The sequence below is a fragment of the Abrus precatorius genome, unplaced genomic scaffold, assembly GCF_003935025.1.
Source record: "Abrus precatorius isolate BTA unplaced genomic scaffold, Abrus_2018 Scaffold5, whole genome shotgun sequence".
In the NCBI taxonomy this organism is placed as follows: Eukaryota; Viridiplantae; Streptophyta; class Magnoliopsida; order Fabales; family Fabaceae; genus Abrus; species Abrus precatorius.
The window spans coordinates 21,528,236-21,547,712 of NW_020874395.1; the positions used below are offsets into that span (position 1 = coordinate 21,528,236).

A 19,477-nucleotide genomic window follows, 5' to 3' on the forward strand; every position below is an offset into this window, starting at 1 on the left:
TGCTCATCGTTCCCATGTACGACCATACCAACCTTCTTGCCAATGTGTAGTAACCTCGACACCACTACCTCATCATCACAATCTGCAGCAGCTATTCGCTCCCCCACCTCCACTGAAGGATCGGAAGGATACGATTTGTAGGAGCCCTCGAAAGCATTAGCCGAGATTTCATCAGCTAGCGATACTTGTAATACCTTAATTCAATTTCCAAATATAAATAAATTTCAAAAAATGTGAGTAATAAATTTTTTTCATTCAAATAGTTCCCAATTTGTAGTTCAACAAAGTATTTTAAAATAAGGATGGATTACAATTTGAATCAAATAATCGCTACAGGACTTAATTAATACATTTCAGGTTCAAATAAAATGAATATTCTAAGTCCTATAGCAGTGTCATCCATCCCTTCACTGAGCCCGGTGCTGATCGTCTTGGTCACCTGAAAAAAAAATATAACAGTGAGTACTCTACACTATCACACACATAAATAAGCATGGAGTCTCACCTCACCCATTTCACACATAAGCAATTTCTAACATATTTTAAATCAGGCATCAACAAGTACAAAGCATTAGTTCCATCATTTCATTCTCATTCACACACAGGTGCACTCACTACACCATCAAATAATCCATACACACACGTGCGTTTACTGCATGTTAGCCACGCTTATGTGGCATTATGATCACATTTTTCCTGATGCCTTCAACCTCATGAACTTACTCAGTTTCTTACCATGGATGGTCGTCAGATAACCCTCGTCTCACAGATACAACGTGTGCGATCATAGGCCCCTTGGCAAAGGTGTTAGTTAGAGGTCGATTCAGGAGGAGAGCGTGTGGCTTGTGTTGCACTCACGCTAACTGTTGGTGACACCACCACCCTCTCTTCCCCAAGGTATTTCTACCGCTCCATCTTCTACACCCCTAGTGTATCGCTGAACTATTTATAACTTTCCATCATATTCAAACACAATCACTGTCGCAACGGTACGGTGAAAACGTGTATAAGAAAAACACCTTTCAAGAATAATTTTTTTTTTTTTGTAAAAATCAGAGGAGTCGCCACCAAAGTTTATTTTAAGAAAACTTTGGAAAAACTTAAAAATAATATGATCTTTGAAACCAAAAATGAGTTTGGGAGTCATTTACGTGTAGGAAATGTATTAGCACTATACAATATTTGTTTAAAAACAGTTAGCTGAAATTAATTGTGCAAATTCATCTTAATTTTGAAAAATATTTATTTAACCCCTAAACAATTATTATTATTATTATTATTATTAGTATTATTATTATTTTAAAAGAAAATAAATTATTTAGTAAAATGTTAATGGACACCTTAAAAAATTATTTTGACTTGACGAGTCTAGTTCCCGCTCCTACGTATCCCGGAGTGCAATGAGGAACTCAAAGCCACATAATTCTATCTATAAAAATTATAAAGTTGGTTGATTAAAATTAAGTTTAGTAAAAGAAAATTGATTTTGAAATTAAAATTATTTTTGTAAAATTATAATGTTTAGGATACAAGATAACACGGTTATACATGTAACCTACGAGAAACAAATACAAATAGTGAAGAAAGATCACACAACTATATTGCAAATCGTTAAAGTATTTTATTTGTAAATGAAGTATTTGAATTTGAATTTTGATTATGATTAATGTTGAAAGAAAATTTAAAATATAAAATGAATTCTATTTAATGAAATGAATAAATATATTTGAATTGATTAAAAATTATTTAATAATATAAAAATTAAAACTTTGTTTGATAAATTTATGTGGTATAGAACTTAAGGTAATGTTGGTACACATATGTTCTAATAATTTATAACATATAAAGGTAGAGTTGCTACATATTAACATTATAAATTATTGTGTTAATAAAATAATTTTTATTGATTGATTAGGAAAATAGTGATTATAGGAAATACATTTTAATTGATTATTAAGATAATTTTTCTAATTAATTAAAGATAACATATGATAAATTAATATTGCCTAAAGCCTCAATAACGTAGGTACACATAACTTTATCAATTTATAACACAACGATAAAAAGCTACACGTTAATGTTATAAATTGATACACTTATTATTTATTTATAATCTACTATTCATGAAATAAAAGAAAGTAAAACATAAATATAAAATTGAATTATATTAACATCTACAATAAATAAAATAAAATATAATAATTCTTAAGAATAAATAATTAATGTAAAATTAAGATATAAAAAATAAAATAACACAAAAAATATAAAGAGAATTTATTATTAATATTAAAATGAAATAAAAAAAATGTAACTATAATGTGATAAACAAAAATTTATATGGCTTTTTATCAACATTAATAATTTTTAATTATTATTACTTGATAATAATAATAATAATAATAATAATAATAATAATAAATATAAAGAATATATGTTGAGCTAAATGAAATAAAATAAAGTAAAAATGAATAAACAACAAGAACAATAAAATAAAATAAAATAACATAAAAAGGAATAAATAAAAATAAAAATAAACGAAACAGTAAAAAAAAAATATAAAAATTGGATTGGAGAAGTTGGTTCAGATGGTCTACCCCTAAGCCTATTAGATTTAAAAATAAAAGAAAATAAATAATAAAATAAAAAAATATTTTAAAAAAAGTTTGATATTTTGATTTGACATATGCTGTTGCGTATTATCTTTCTCGCTGGCTAGTATGCATCAGACCTCTTATCCGCTAGCTAGTGTGCAAGCTTTCCAACTTTTATTTTAAAGCAACTAATATAATAATCATAAAAAGAAAACGAGAAAGATTAATAGTTTTGAACTTTTTTTTTTTACTATCATTTGTTCCTTTCATTGTATTTGAGATTTGGTGGAAGAAGTATGAAAAGCTTTGGAGCACAATCTTCATGAGTACAGAAATATACCTTCGAATCCTTTTTTTTTTGTTGTAGATCTCTTTCTTCAGAATCTTGCTCTTCTTATTAAAAATCTTACTCTTTCTTTAAAACTTTGTCACATCTTCTTTAAAAAATTCGCTCTTGTACTCTAAAAAATTTTTTGAGAAATTTTCTTTGCTGCCTCCCTGAAAACTCCTTTTTTCTCCTTTCAGATCCCTTAAAGAAACCTGTTGCTTCTTCCCTAATTTTATTTTTGAAAGCTCGGTCTCTCCTCTCTAAAAGGTTTTTACTTTCCTTCTTAGAAAAAGAACCCCCCTCATTGGATCTGTTACTTGTGTTTTTATACTGGCTCCAGTTCTTCATGTTTTAGGGTTTTACATAAGGACAAGCTTATGAACTTTTCCTTTCTCATGTATAGAGTTTTGCTTTGGGAACTGGGTGTAAGTCTGTATAGGGCATTATTTCCTTTTTGAAGGAAAATTGATTTTTTAAGATTTTTCTATTTTTTGTTAAAATAACCCTATTATTTTATTTTATTTCATGTTTAAGAGCAAAAATTGATATTCATAATCACAATCGACATCAACATGCCATTCACACACATTTTCAACCATTCAATTATTTCACATCAAGCGATGGCATGCTAATACATAGTTTCACCCATAATCTCAATCACATTACAATATTCACTTTCTCATATGACACGTAGGCCCACATTCAATTACATCACACTCAACATCCAATTTTCATAGAAACTCTATCATAATCAATCCATTCCATCACACATATCAACAATATTCATTTCATCATGCTCAATCAAGAGTCCTCTATCAAAACACGCTATCCCTACATTCTACCTCAACCACATTATATTATTTATCAATATAAACGGATTAAAGACATAAGGAGATAGGGTAGAGTCCCCTCCTTACCTCAAATCGAAGACCCAAACATGAAATCAACAAAGAATATGCTCCCCACACGAATTTCATCTTAAATACATGGAAAACTCCATAAGAAATCAAAATAACAAGGAAGAGGAATGGAAAATAAGAACTCTAACGCTTAGAACTTACCTCTAAGCGTCCTAAATACAATCTCAACCTTCAATCCAACTCACTAACGGCTTTGGAGGCAATTTAATCGGTAAGAACGTGTTAGAATAGAGAGAATCAGAAGAGAGATAAAGAGAAAAAAGTGAGAATGTGTTCCCTAAACCCTAAAATCTCCGAGAAAATACCCTTCTGGTCACGACACTCTCTCTCCCTTCTCACTACAGCAAAAACCTCAAAGAAAAATGCACTTTGGTTTCTATAAAATCTTGCTATAACGAGATCCTCTCGTTACAGCGAGACTACACCCAGAAATGCACCACTCTCTATTGCCTTCTTGTTACAGCGAGAATGCAACAGAATCACCCAGCTCGCCCAGGGCCTTCTTGCTACAGTGAGAATTCTCTCGCTATAGCGAGAACACCCTTGCATTACACACTTAGTCAAATTTTCAATTAATTCCAGCCCAATCATAATTCTACATCGCATTCCAACCACACTATACGACTATCTTCACAATCATATTCACATATATTCATATCATCATATACATCAAATACACATTCAAATAATAACTCATGTATTTAATTTAATAATCAATAATTTAGAAAACTTGGGGCGTTACAATACCTTTCTTTTAAGTTGCAATGGCATTGACGCTTCCCTACTATGATCCCTAAGGTTTATCTATTTATCATGACAACGTAAAGAAAAATTATCTTCAAAATGTAAAATCCTACGATGAGAAGCAATGATGCAATATTTAATGTATGATTTATGTAAGATAAAGGGTTTTCAACTAAGATTGTTCGGAGGGCAAGTGTACCCATCGAGAAGTAATAAAGGGTTTTCAACTAAGTTCGCAAAATATCGTCCCACATTGATTGTTTATCAACTACTAAGAGTTTTCCTAATTTAATTGTTTGAGCTTCAAATATGCGAGATTAATCAGAACGAGAATTTATAAAATCAATTGTAAAAACTAAGAGTAAAAAACACAGAGCACGTCTTGGTTACACTTATTAGAGAGAAACCTAGGGCGTATGGGTGTTCTCATTCAATCCTTTATGTTATTTTTCTATTTAGATCTAAATCCGATTTCCTGATGATTACTAATCATTTATACTAATACTATTAATATCCATTGGTCATGCAATATTAATATTCTTTTCTCTAAGTTCATATCCCCAATGGTCATGCGAGTTATCAATGTAGAAAAAGCCTAAGGAGCCTATGAGTTTGTTAATTCAATAACGATTAAAAGATGAAGATTGGTTTAGTCTACCTAATCTTTTATCGCGTTTTATCCTATAGATCTATTAATTAACCGAGGTATGATCGCCTGACGATGTAATTAATTAGGGTTAAGAATGAGAAATGATAAGATAAATTCTAATCACAAAGCGGAAATCAAATTTAGACTCAAATATCAAAATTTCATAAAGTAATGAACAAAAATTCCCATAGCCCTCGCTATGGATTTAGTTACTCATATAGAAAGAAAAAGCTGAAATAATTAATAACATATCCATAATGAAGAGAAAAGCAAACTAGAACAAGAGATGAATCTTCGGTCTTCAAGTATGGTCACTTGAATATCCAAGTGTGGCCAATGGTGTGCCAAAGGTCCGTGCAAGAGAGGTGAAAGTGATCAAGAATCTTGAAGGGCCTTATGTGAAATGATGCTCAGGAAAAAAAATCATTTCTACGATGCCTCCTCCTCTCTATTTATAGAATTTGAACTCCTTTAAACTAGGTAAGTTTGGCTAATGCAAACAAGCACGACCGTGTATAATGGTTAAGCATGGTCGTGCATATTGTTGAAGCACTCCCATACTTTATTGGACGTGCTTATTGCTGTGAGGCTTTTAAACCCATTGATTTGGGCCTAAAATGAACCCAAAATCTACTCGTGGCCTCTTTATATCAAACTGCACAATTAATAAATAAATTAGTGTAAAACCCAATAAAAATAAAGGTCAAATATGAATAAATGGCTGTAAAAGAAGGCCTAATTACAGACTTATCAAATACATTGACACTTCCCTACTATGATCCCTAAAGTTTATCTATTTATGATGACAACGTAAAGAAAAATGATCTTCAAAATGTAAAATCCTACGATGAGAAGCAATGATGCAATCTTTAATGTATGATTTATGTAAGATAAAGAGTCTTTTTCTCACGTATGTAATATAATGATTAACTTTTAAACATTTTATCCTTGTTACAAAATAACTCTATCATTTTTTTAACTAAGAATACAATTAATTTTATCAAACAAATTCTAATTCAATAAGTTAGTCATGAGTTATTGATGAATCCATATTTTTACTGATATTTTAGCGTAATTCTAACACATTTGATAAGAAAAATATATGAAGAAAGCAGAAAAACTCAGAAAAAGAGAATGAATTTAAGTTTTCTTTAAAATTGTAGTTATCTTAGCAATTGTAGAATTTTTGCTTAGGAATTAAGCTTTTAATCTTGTTTTTGAAGGAATAATTCGAGGAAGGTTCATGAAAATAGAGGCTTGATGACAAGGAAGAAGAAAGAAGCAAGTCTGGACTCCAAAAACACAAGACCAAGAAAGTGCAGATTAGGCATGATCACTATTGTCAGTAAAAGTGATCACTCCAGAGTTTAAAGAAGAAGAAAGTCTGGGCGTTATCACTTTTATCAGCGAAAGTGAACGTTCCGGAGAGCTTTCAACCTGGCGAGTTACGCGTAATCACTTTTATTCATAAGAGTGATCACGTGCAACCACTTGAGCTCTGCGTAGTCACTTTTATCAGCAAGAGTGATAGTTCCAGAGAGCCTTCAATATCAGGAAAGTTGCGCGTGATCACTTTTTCTCATAAAGGTGTTAACGTGCAACCATAAACCTTCTGCGTGGCTACTATTTCTCATAAAAGTGATAACGCGCAAATCTGGAAAATTCTATAAATAACAGAGACGTGCAGATTTTTCGGAGTTCAGTTTTATTTTTCCGTTTTTCTGTTAGATCTCGTTAAGAGAGATTGAGAGAGAAGATTGGGGTCAAGTCTTGAAGCTTCCACAAAGAGGAATCGGATTGGAGCTTCTGGCCATGACTTCTTGGAGTTTTTCTTCTTCTTCTTATTCTTTCTCTTTCTCTTCTCCCATGTCTGAGTAGTTTTCTTGTAGTTAGGGGTTTATGGAACTCGAATTGATGTATTGATTTGACTCTTGCTTCTGAATTTTGAGTTCTTGGATTAATTGAATTGTGAATTCTATTTTTCTTGCAATCTATGAATGGAAATTTGTTTGATTCATCTTAGAGGAATAATTACCAATGGAAGTTGGATTTGCTTCTCCGATCTGAGTTAGCAATTAGAATTTGGGGATTTCTTAGGGATAAGGAGATATAATTCTGCAATCTTAAGGTTCTAAGTCTTAATGCAACTTGAAATTGAACTTCACCTAAGGGATTAGGATGGTTTAGTTGCTTGTTAGGGTCAATGAGTTAAGGAATTAACCTTTGGCTATTGCTATGCGAAACTGATTGTCAATTAACCAAGTTCTTGAATGTTCAGAGGCATAATTGAATTAATACTGATATTCTTGTGAAGTAAATTCCTAACTATTCTTCATTCCCATCTCAATTCATCACATTGTTATACTTTGTTTTTCTACAAGTTAATTCTCTGTATTGTGCTGGTTTACTGCTATTACATGTTACAATTCTCTTTCTAAAATTCATGTGGCTCAAATGGTTATAATTCTGTGAAGTGGTACTTGAAATCTAAATTCCCTGTGGAGATGATATTTGGATCTTAAATTTACTCATTACTTACTGCAATGATAAGTTTTTAATTAATTTATCATTGATAAGTTACTTTTATCTCGTTTTATTCTAAAAAGCTATTAATTAATTGTAGTACTGTTGCCTACGATGTATTTAATTAGTGTTATGTAATAAATAGTCAATTCAAAACATACAATTATACACAATAAGACATATTAATCATGGACAAAAATTAAACTTAGATTCAAATATCAAAATCACATAAATTCATGAACAAGAGTTCTCATAGCCCTAACGATAGGCTTAATTACTTATGCTAGAAAAAAGAATTAAAACAACCATAAATAAAGCCATAGTCGAAAGGAAATAACAAACTAGATTGTCTCCAAGGATGGGATGATAAGGGTATCAATTTTCAAGTACGATTGATTAAAGCTCCAAGTTCTGCTACGAATATGTTAATGATCATGAGTAGGATTGTGAAAAAGATGTATAAAAAGCGAGAAATAGATGAGATGAAAACAAGATGAAAAACAAGATCTTAAGTCACTATCCCCAAGGTCTTTTTTAATAGGGTTTGAAAATCCTAAAATTTTTAAAGTTAGACATTTCACAGGTGAGCACGACCGTGCAAGGGCATAAGCATAGCCATGCGTGTAGTCAAAGCATCCCTGTGATGGCTGTTAGGATTTAGTCATGCTGACTGTAGCAAAGCCCAATTTTCTAATCAATTTGGACCCAAAATGCACCAGAACCCAACTTTGGCCTTTTCATATAAATCTGCACAATAATCATAGAAATTAGTGCAAAATTCAAGTAAAATAATGACCATTCAACAATATATAGACTATAAAATTATTCCAAAATATACTTATTACTATCCTTCCTTTTTCTTTTCGCATGACCTTGATTTGTGTTAAAATCACCCAAAACACATCATAACTCCTTTCCTATTCCATGTCTAGTCATACACAAGTTTTCCTATAATCTCCTTTTGTCATTCAATCGGCACGGGGAGTTACTATTCTCACTTGCTTCCTGTTTGGTCCCCATACTAGGCACACACTAACAAAACCCAATCTATAGAAGGTGAAGAGTAACTTACCTTTTATTGCATTTCAAATAGTAAGCAAACTGCCACTACTTCCAAATTGTAGGCCACTCACGCCACTCGAAGTCATCATCGTTCTATACTTGACCACATTACTCTCTAAAACAAGCCTCAAGCTTAGTTTTTTAAAGAGCTAAGATATTATATTCTTTTCTAATGATATCTCCAATTTTCTTCTTCTTCAAATAACCCACTAGCCCCCAGATATTAAATGTTAAGACTTTTATTGATGATCAATGACACCCCCTTCGTTACCTGCTTCTCACATATCCCTTACCTCCATCTCAACTAATTTATTGATCACCTCCATATAATTCCCACGTACCACTTCACTCATATCCTCTCCAATCTGCAACATTTTTTCTGCCAATTTCCTCTCCTCCCTACTGGAAACAAGCTACGCTTAGGAAACAAAAACAAACTCTTATAGATGCTGCTGACATTGCGATGTGTCCCAAACATTTGGCCCAAGCTTCGATTCCCTCATAGAATTATTTTTCATGGATTTCAACTGCGCCCATAACTTAGAGCAATGTTTCTTCCTCCTTGACTTGCAAAGTACACTCCTAACATTAATTCTTTCTTACACCACCACCACAATAACATCATTGGATTGAACGGAGTCTAGTCCTTGACTAAATACATGATTAGCCTCGTTTGACCTATGGGAAGACCTAATAATTAGTGCATCAGTGATAAGTCTGTAATTAGGCACTATTTTATAATCCATATATTCATATTTGACCTTTATTTTCTTTGGGTTTTACACTAATTTATATATTAATTGTGCAATTTGGTATAAAGAGGCCGGAAGTGGATGTTGGATGCATTTTGGGCCCAAATTGATGGAAGATTAGAGCTTCACAACAGTCAGCACGCGTAGACCCTTTCAACAAGCACGGGGTGCTTCAAGCCCATGCATAGTCGTGCTTAAGGTCTTGCATGGCTGTGCTCATCTACGAGAAGCCCAATTATCAAGATTCTTTAGGGTTTTCAAACCCTATTAAAAGGAGATCTCAAGCATCATAAAGGAGGACCACTTTTATCTTGGCTTTTGCTCTAGAATACATCTCATCTCGTCTCTCTTGCACGGGATCCTTGACACATGCTTGGCGAGACTTGGGGCTTCAAGCGATCGTACTTGAAGACCGGGAACACATCTCATACTATAGTTTGATATTTCTTTTGATTATGGCTTTATTTATGCTTGTTTTAGTTCTTTTCTTTAGCATGAGTAACTAAGTCCATAGTTAGGGCTATAGGAACTATTGTTCATGAATTTATGGAATTTTGATGTTTGAATCTAAATTTGATTTCTGTTTTGTGATTAGATTTTATCCTATTGCGCTTCTCTCTTAATCCTAATTAATTATAGTGTCAGGCAACCGTACCTCGGTTAATTAATAGATCTATAGGGTAAAACGAGACAAATGATTAGGTGGACCAAACCAATCTTTCTCTTCTAATCGTTATTAAATTAACAAGTTCATGGGTTCCTTAAGCTTTCTTAAATTGATGTCTTGCATGACCATTGAGGATGTTAATTTAGAGAAAAGAATATTAATATTGCATGACCATTGGGTATTAATAGTATTTGTATGAATGATTGGTAATCACAAGGAAATCAGATTTAGAGTTAAACAGAAAAATAACATAAAGGATTGAATGAGAAAATTTATATGCCCTAGGTTCCTCTTTGATAAGTTTAACCAAGATGTGCATTTTATTTCTTACTCTTAATTTTATAATTGATTTTATAAATTCTTATTTTTAATTAATTTCGTATCTTTGAAGCTTAAACAATTGAATTAAAAAATTCTTAGTAATTGAAAATCAATCTTTGTGGGACTATATTTCGGAAACTTAATTTAAGAACCCTTTATTACTTCTCGATAGGTACACTTGCCCTCCAAACAAGTTTTTGGCACCGTTGTCGGGGATTGCTTTTTCAATATTAAGAAAATTTCAAATTTATTTGATTTAAGCAATTTGTGTTTTATTTTATTTTAATTCTGTTTTGTTTATTGTTAAATTGTCCTTTTATATTTTATAATTTTCATTTTTTTTATTACTTCACAATTTCTTTTAATGTATGCTCACTCATTCTAAGTGCTATACAACTTGTTTATTTGATCCGGAGATTTCGTAAATAAAGAAAAAAAGTGAGAAAGCAAAGAATGGCAGAGGGAAGGAGATCAATTCAAGATTACATGACACCCACTGCTAGAGGCACTCCTGGAAGCATCGCGGCCCCTAATGTGGAGGCAAACAATTTTGAATTGAAACCAACACTCATAACCATGGTCCAAAACTCCATACAGTTTGGAGGCATGCCTAATGAAGACTCCAATCTCCATTTGACAAAGTTCCTCCGATTGAAAGATACCATCAAATACAATGGAGTCTCCAACGATGCTATTCGACTCCATCTTTTCCCGTTCTCGGTATCTGAAAAGGTGAATGCTTGGTTCGCCTCACTCCCAGCCAACTCCATCACAACTTGGGAAGACCTCACTCAACAATTCTTGGGAAAATACTTCCCTCCATCAAGGTCCTCTAAGCTTTTGACAGAGATATGTTGCTTCCAACAATATGAAGTAGAATCCTTATTCGAGGCATGAGAGCGATTTGGAGAGCTTTTGAGGAGATGTCCTCATCATGATTTTTTGACGTGGAGACAGGTGCAAATCTTTTACAGTGGCCTACCAATCACCATCAAGGCTACAATTGATGCCGCAGCAGGAGGGTCCCTCATAAGAAAAGATCTAGATGATGCATACAAGCTAATAGATGAGATGGTATCTTCTAGCTTTCAGTGGCACACCGGTGACTCTTACGACATCAAGAGGAAAGAGACCGCCTCAGTCCACCAAGTAGAGAGTAGTAGTCCACTAATAAACCAAATGGAAGCCCTTACAAAGTAACTAGAATCTTTAATGAAGGCTCAAGACCAACTTGTAAGAGTTCTTGCAAGCCCAGAATTTAAGCAAGAAGAGGCAAATTTCATGGGCAATCACAATTCGGGGTGGAAGAGTCATCCTTCTCACTCTTGGGGGAATGACTTTGGAAGTCAAAGTTCAAGTGTTTATCGCCCTCATCATATGCAAAGTTAAGGAGCAAGACCGAAAGGGAAATAAGCCCCTAGATCCCAGTCTAACTTTCAAGAACAAATGATGCAATATGTGCATTACTCTTATAAGAGGATGACAGAGCTTGAATCCAAGTTGGACCAACATATTGAGAGAACTGACAAGAGATTTGCAGAGGTCAAATCTGAAATACAGGCCAACTCTTCTAAGATGAGTGCACAATTGGAGCAAATTACAAACCTTCTGAGTCAAAGAGTGATGGAAACATTGCCATCTTAGCCTGAACCTATTCCAAGGGAGCAATGCAACGCCATCACCCTTAGAAGTGGGAAGAAATTACAAGAATCACAGAACAGAGGCACATGCACGCTTATGCTTGTTAAGAAGCACGCCCATGCTGATTCTACATGCACGCCCGTGGTTACTGATGAGCATGCCCCTGCTGAAATTGAAGCACGACTGTGCTTATACAAGCACGCCCATGACAGTGATAAAAGCACGACCATGCATCACTATGAGCGAGACCGTGGTTCAAGCGAGGAGCCTGAAAAAGAAAAGAAGGAAGAGCCTCTTGTTCAACCAAGGCCCTGTGAGCCTAAGATACCTTTCCCACAGTGGCTGCAAGGTCACCCTCATTATGATGAAGAGTTCCACAAGTTCTTAGACTTATTGGGCAAAGTGCACATCAATATGCCTTTCATTGATGCTATCTCCAAAATGTCGAAATATGCTAAATTTTTAAAGGAGATTTTGACCAATAAAAGAAAGTTGTGAGCACATGAAACTGTGAAGCTCACCTAAGAGTGCTCAGCTATAGTCCTTAAAAATCTTCCACCTAAGCTTAAGGACCCAGGGAGTTTTACTATTCCTTGCACAATTAGAAAAACTCATATTGATAAGGCTTTATGTGATTTAGGAGCAAATATTAATCTTATGCCTTATTCTATTTTCAGGAAGCTTGGAATGCATAAACCTAAGCCGACTTCCATGTCACTTCAGCTGGCAGATAGGTCGATCACATACCCCAAAGGCATAATGGAGAACGTACTTGTAAAAGTTGAGAAGTTTATATTTCTTGCTGACTTTGTGATACTTGACATTGAGGAAGATGATGTTGTCCCCATCATACTAGGAAGACAGTTCTTGGCCACTGCTAGGGCCACCATAGACGTACAAGAAGGGAAGTTCACACTGAGGCTAGATGTTGAAGAAGTTGTATTTCAAGTTTTCAATTATTTCAAGTATCCTTCTAGCCAAGAATCTTGTCACTTTGTGAGCACTGTAGATGTTGCTTGTCCTTCTCCAATTTATGTGAGGCATGGAACCACGAGAAGAAGGCCAAGAAGGAAGCAATATAAAAAGAAGAAAAGACAAAATCTTAAACCATCCATTAATAAGCCTCCTAATTCCAAGCTTAAATTTTCTTCTCTTTATTCTAATCCCCATCTTATGAATAATTTTTCTGATGTAATAGGTGTTGTGGAGGTAAAACTGTTGGGGAGACAATTACATGTCAAGGGATTCACCTCTGAGACTCATGCCTTCTTCCCACCTTGATTTACTAGGAACGTTAGGCTCGCGACGTTAAACAAGCGGTCCCAAGAGGCAACCTGTGTCTTTTATTTTATTTTATTTAAATTTTATTTCTTTTTGTTTATTTTAATTTTACTATTGTTATTTTATTTTTAGAATAAAGAATAAGCATATTGAAAGATTGCAAGAACGAAGTTGATAGTTCCCGCACACACTTTTGAGCTCTAATATGAAAGCGCGCCTGTGCTCATCTCATACACGGCCGTGCATTCAATTACAGTTGTGAGAGAAGCTTTACATCATATGCATGGGGGTACTTAAGATTTCAGCATGGCCGTACTCCCTCACCTGAAGCCGTCGCGCCAAGATTTATCAGGGAACTTCTTTCCTTTTATTCAATTGCCCTTTTTGCATGTTTTTAATTTGATTGCTTTCAAACATTGAGGACAATGTTTTGCTTTAAGTATGGGGGAGTAGTTCCTGATTATATAATTGTAATTGCATGTTCTTGAGTAAAGTATCTATGCTATTTTTTATGATAATTTAAAACTTTTTACCTTATGGAACCCAATTTTTCCAGATAGAAAAGCATGTTGAGTGATTATTATTGGTATTATACTTTTATTTGGAAACTAATAATTAGCTAAGTTCCTTACTTTTATGCTCTACATTAAACTTTAACCCACATATGTGAGTTTTGAGTCTTAAAGGGAATTTTTATCTTAATTTAATTAATTGTACCTCTTTCCTCATTATTTTATGTGATTATCTCCTTAAGATTTGTGCTCTAGAACTTGACTTGAAACCGACTTAAGACTTCTCTTTTAACTGCATGTTTTTAATATGATTAAGGCATAATAGGATTTTTATTCATGGCCTTCAACATGTTTGAGATACAACTAGTTGTCCACTTTGAACTTTATTGATTTTCTTGGTCCCTTGCATTAAATTTATAAAATATTTTGATGACCTTGAGTTTATGAATGAAGCAATTGAGTTGTTGAATTGTTTGATTAATTCTCCTTTATATCTCTCATGTGCAAAAAGAAAGAAAGAAAGTATGAAAAAGAAAATGAAAAAAAGAAAAAGGAAGAAAAAAAAAGGTTATATATGATTGAAAGGAGAGAGGAGTAAAGATACTGTTTATATACAAAAATATAAAAATTACTTTAAGAGCTTCATTTGAAAGCTTAGGGGATGTTTATAATTTTTATAATTTATTACCCCTTTTTATATCCCTTTGCTTTCATTTATCTTACCTCAATTATTATAACTCCTTGGCCACATTATAACCTGAAAAAGATCTCATGATTTTGACTTGTATTTAATTTATTTAGTGGAGAGTCAGTTTATAGTCAAGCCTATGGTAGTACACTTTTCTTTAGGAGAACTGAGTGATATCTCATTTTGTCCCTTAGTGAGAGACAAAAGTAGAGTACCTTAGTTTGACGTTTGAGTGAAAAGTATGAAATTATAAGATTCTAATTGGAAATTCTTTTGATTGCTTATGCTCATTGATATCACTCTTGTTGCTCTCTTTATCTCCATTGTTTCGGGTTCTGTGTGTGGTATTATGTTTTAAATTACTATGTTATTTACTTAACCAACACTTTGCTTGAGGACAAACAAACAGATAAGTATGAGGGAGTTGATAAGTCTGTAATTAGGCCCTATTTTACAGCATATATATATATATATATATATATATATTCATATTTGACTTTTATTTTATTTAGATTTTACACTAATTTATATATTAATTGTGTAGTTTGGTATAAAGAGGCCGCAAGTGGATGTTGGGTGCATTTTGGGCCCAAATTGATAGAAGATTAGAGCTTTACAGCAGTCAACATGCCTAGACCCTTTCAACAAGCATGGGGGGTATTTCAATCCCATACACAGTCGTGCTTAAGGCCTTGCACAGCCGTACTCATCTGCGAGAAGCGCAATTATCAAGAGTCTTTAGGATTTTCAAACCCTATTAAAAGGAGATCTCAGGCATCGTAAAGGAGGACTATTTTTATCTTGGCTTTTGCTCTAGAATACATCTCATCTCGTCTCTCTTGCACAGGATCCTTGGCACATGCTTGGCGAGACTTGGAGCTTCAAGCAATCGTACTTGAATACTAGGAACACATCTCATACTCTAGTTTGATATTTCTTTTGATTATGGCTTTGTTTATGATTGTTTTAGTTCTTTTCTTTAGCATGAGTAACTAAGTCCATAGCTAGAGCTATGGGAACTATTGTTCATGAATTTATGGAATTTTGATGTTTGAATCTAAATTTGATTTCTGTTTTGTGATTAGATTTTATCCTATTACGCTTCTCTCTTAATCCTAATTAATTATATCGTCAGGCGACCGTATCTCGGTTAATTAATAGATCTATAGGGTAAAACAAGACAAAGGATTAGGTGGACCAAACCAATCTTTCTCTTCTAATCATTATTAAATTAACAAGTTCATGGGTTCCTTAAGCTTTCTTAAATTGATATCTTGCATGACCATTGGGGATGTTAATTTAGAGAAAAGAATATTAATATTGCATGACCATTGGGTATTAATAATATTCATATGAATGATTGGTAATCACAAGAAAATCAGATTTAGAGTTAATTAGAAAAATAACATAAAGGATTGAATGAGAAAACCCATATGCTCTAGGTTCCTCTCTGATAAGTTTAACCAAGACGTGCATTGTATTCTTTGCTCTTAGTTTTATAATTGATTTTATAAATTCTTGTTTTTAATTAATCTTGTATCTTTGAAGCTTAAACAATTGAATTAGGAAATTCTTAGTAATTGGAAATCAATCCTTGTGGGACGATATTTCGAGAACTTAATTTAAGAACCCTTTATTACTTACTTCTTCATGGGTACACTTACCCTCCAAACAATTAGGTTTGCTAATAAAATCATCTTGTGCAACATCCTTATCTTTTTTTTGTCCTTTATCAATAACACCTAATTACCATAACTTTTCATCAACTCTTATGTCCTACCAGTTCCTTTCCTTATAAGTTTTCACCAATCTAGGCCCACCTCGGTCAACATTTTGAATTTTCTCTTATTTGCATATATGTTACGTTCTCCATAAAATTTGATTTTGTACTTTCAAACTCCTTATGCTTTTGTACAATGTTTGGCATGAAATAATGCGAGTTTTGTCCCTTATAATCAGTCCCCTTATTCCCTCTCCTCAGGGACCATCTCTAGTCACCCTTTTTTTTTGTTTCTGTTGCACTTCTCGTCATTATATCACAACCCTTCTTACCATCATCTGAATTATCATCCTCTAGAGTGTCTAAATCCAAAGAGGCATCATCAGAACACTCTGACGATGAAGTATATGATTTATGAGAGCACCACCCTCTATGAAAGAATTCTCTTCCATGTTCTTAGATCATTCAAATTGAGAACACAAGATCGTTAACCTGAATCCTTATATCTTGGTTAATTAATGCATGCTTTTAAATATGTAGGTGAACTCTCGCAAAATTCATTTGCCTTCAAAAAGTCATATCAATGTCCATGCACACAAAATGTCCCAACAATGACACCATCTTCCGTAAGAATGCCTCTGATCAAACATGATATAACACACCATACAAACAAACCCATATTCCCCTATTGATGCCACCAATCAATAACATAGAATTAGCATAGACAAACTCTCCTTATGCCTAGCTATAACCTTCCCCAAATCCTCTAAACCCTCGAATTCTAACAAAATCAGATCGTCGCCCATCATATGGCCTTGACATTTAATATGAATTCTCGTAAAAAGAAGTCAGCCACACTATTGAACTCTTTTGTTCGGTGTAACCTTTCCACTATTGCCTCACAACACTTCTTAATCGTATCACAATCAACATGGAACTCGCTGTGACATCCCAGTTATTTCTTAGGTACCACACCGCATTCCAATTTGGACCTTTAATAGTGCCTTTCCCCTTCACCATATCCATATAGCTTTGCCCAATGGCACCGTCTCTCCCCTCCCCCTTGGTCCCAATGTTGGTTGTTGATTTTGACACCTTCGCACGCACCATATCTTGAGTTTGTCCCTTGGCATTATGCTTATTGCTAGTTCTGCTATGTCGAGACACATTCATCACTATCTGTATGTTGTCTATTGTTATGAAACTCAGTCTCTTCCATATTGTTGACATCCTCGACCTCCACAAACCACATGAACCCAAATCTGCGTTCCACCTTATCTCGTTTCTTTGAGATAAAAAAATCCTCAATCTTCTCATTTGGAATATCTCCTATAGTGCCGATACTCCATGACTCTTCCAAAAATTTGTAAAGAAAAATGTTAGTAACATCTATACACGACTGATGTAGCTGAAAAAGTGGTGTGTAAAAATCGATTACTGGGCAAGTGCACCCATTGTCAGAGTAATATTGCGAAAATTGGAGTACCAAGTGTCGTATCCACATGGACTGTTGCTAAGAATTGCTTCCTTGATTACCCAATTATTAATGAATATTGGTAAGAAATTATGTTGATAAATTTGCTGAACTAAGAAAATAACAATTTAAAAGAAATAAATTTCTATGATAATAAAGCCTAGAAAAGTATGACTAAGTGTATTCAAGAGAAATAAGTGAGTATCTAGGTTGTAAATCCTCCTAAATGTCCAAATAACTGGAATTCTCCTTCAACTACTTAGTTCTAGCCCCTTGTTACTGCAGGAATTCCTGAAATAAACCAATACCTTTCTCAAGGATAATGGTTCCTAACCTTCGATTGATTAATCGAAATCTCTTCCTTAATTAGTTCCCCTTGGTTGCATTAAGTTCATTATGAATTCCATAATTAGGGTTATTCCTAATACAAAAAAATCATGCCTTTCTATCTCTAGCAATACATTCAAGTCCTTTTAATTGAGTAATGGTAAATTCATGCAGGATTTTTACTCAAAATCAAACAAGAAAATAAGATAGAAGACAGTTAATACTACTCAATTAAATTCAAGAGAAGAGAACATGAAATAACATTAAGAAGAATTCCAGAAGGTTTAGTCAAATATGATTCATTATGTCTAGATACTCAAAGAAAAATTAGAACCTAAACATCCCAAAACTACAATTACAAAAGAGAGAGATTAAAGAGCTTGATTCCATTCCCCAGCCGTCACTAACTCCGTCTTTCCCAAAAATAGCATCCTTCCAGTTTCTATGCCAAGTTCCCTTTTATATGAGTGGTCCTAAGGCTCATCTTTTCGCAGAAGTTTAAATTTTGACATACCTTAAAAGTACACGCCCATATATACAGCCATGTACTTTGGCTGTGTACATCTATAAAAAATTGCCCTTGAAAGCTTTTCTGAAAAGTACACGCTCATGTACATGGCCATGTACCTTGACCGTGTACATCTCTGGTTTTGATGACGTACTTCAATTGACATGACCGGTAGATACACCCTAATATACACAGGCGTGTACTTGCCCGTGTATATCTCTAACTCTGATTATGTGCTTGATTGATGCAACCAGTGAGATACACACTCATGTATACGGGCGTATATTTTCCGTGTATATCTCTAGTTCTTATCTTACTTCAACTTTCAATATCTTTTAAGCTCTCACTTCTTGATTCTTTTTTTTGAAATATGAATAAAATGGACTTAATAATAATAAATTCCCTCAATGAATAAAAAATCTCAATTATCATTCATGAATTTCAACGTAGGACCAAGTATAGAAAACATTTATTAAAAAGTTTAGTTATAATTTCTTCTGTCGATCTGTTATAAGCATCCTCCCACTATGAACCTTTGCCTCCTTCTCACACCCTCTCACTCTTATTTATTAGTGAGATTCAGAGAAGTTTCTAATTTTCTCCAGAAGAAAATTATTCTTGCCATAGGAAACTTTGAACCTTACCCACGTTTTCTTATTTCTTGTATTTTGATCTCTTGCCTCTTATTACTTGTTAAATTTTGCTTATGTAACAAAGTGATTCAAAGAAAGCTTCAAACGAACACTTTATATTTTCTTTGGATAATTGA

At 33.7% G+C, this 19,477-nt stretch overlaps 1 non-coding gene across 1 annotated transcript; it reads right to left on the reverse strand.

The window, feature by feature from the left end:
* Window positions 1-11,391: 11,391 nt before the first annotated feature.
* On the reverse strand, window positions 11,392-11,498 carry LOC113868220. The gene has a single exon (XR_003505246.1). It is a non-coding gene; the product is annotated as a small nucleolar RNA R71 (small nucleolar RNA).
* Between the last annotated feature and the right edge of the window lie 7,979 nt (window positions 11,499-19,477).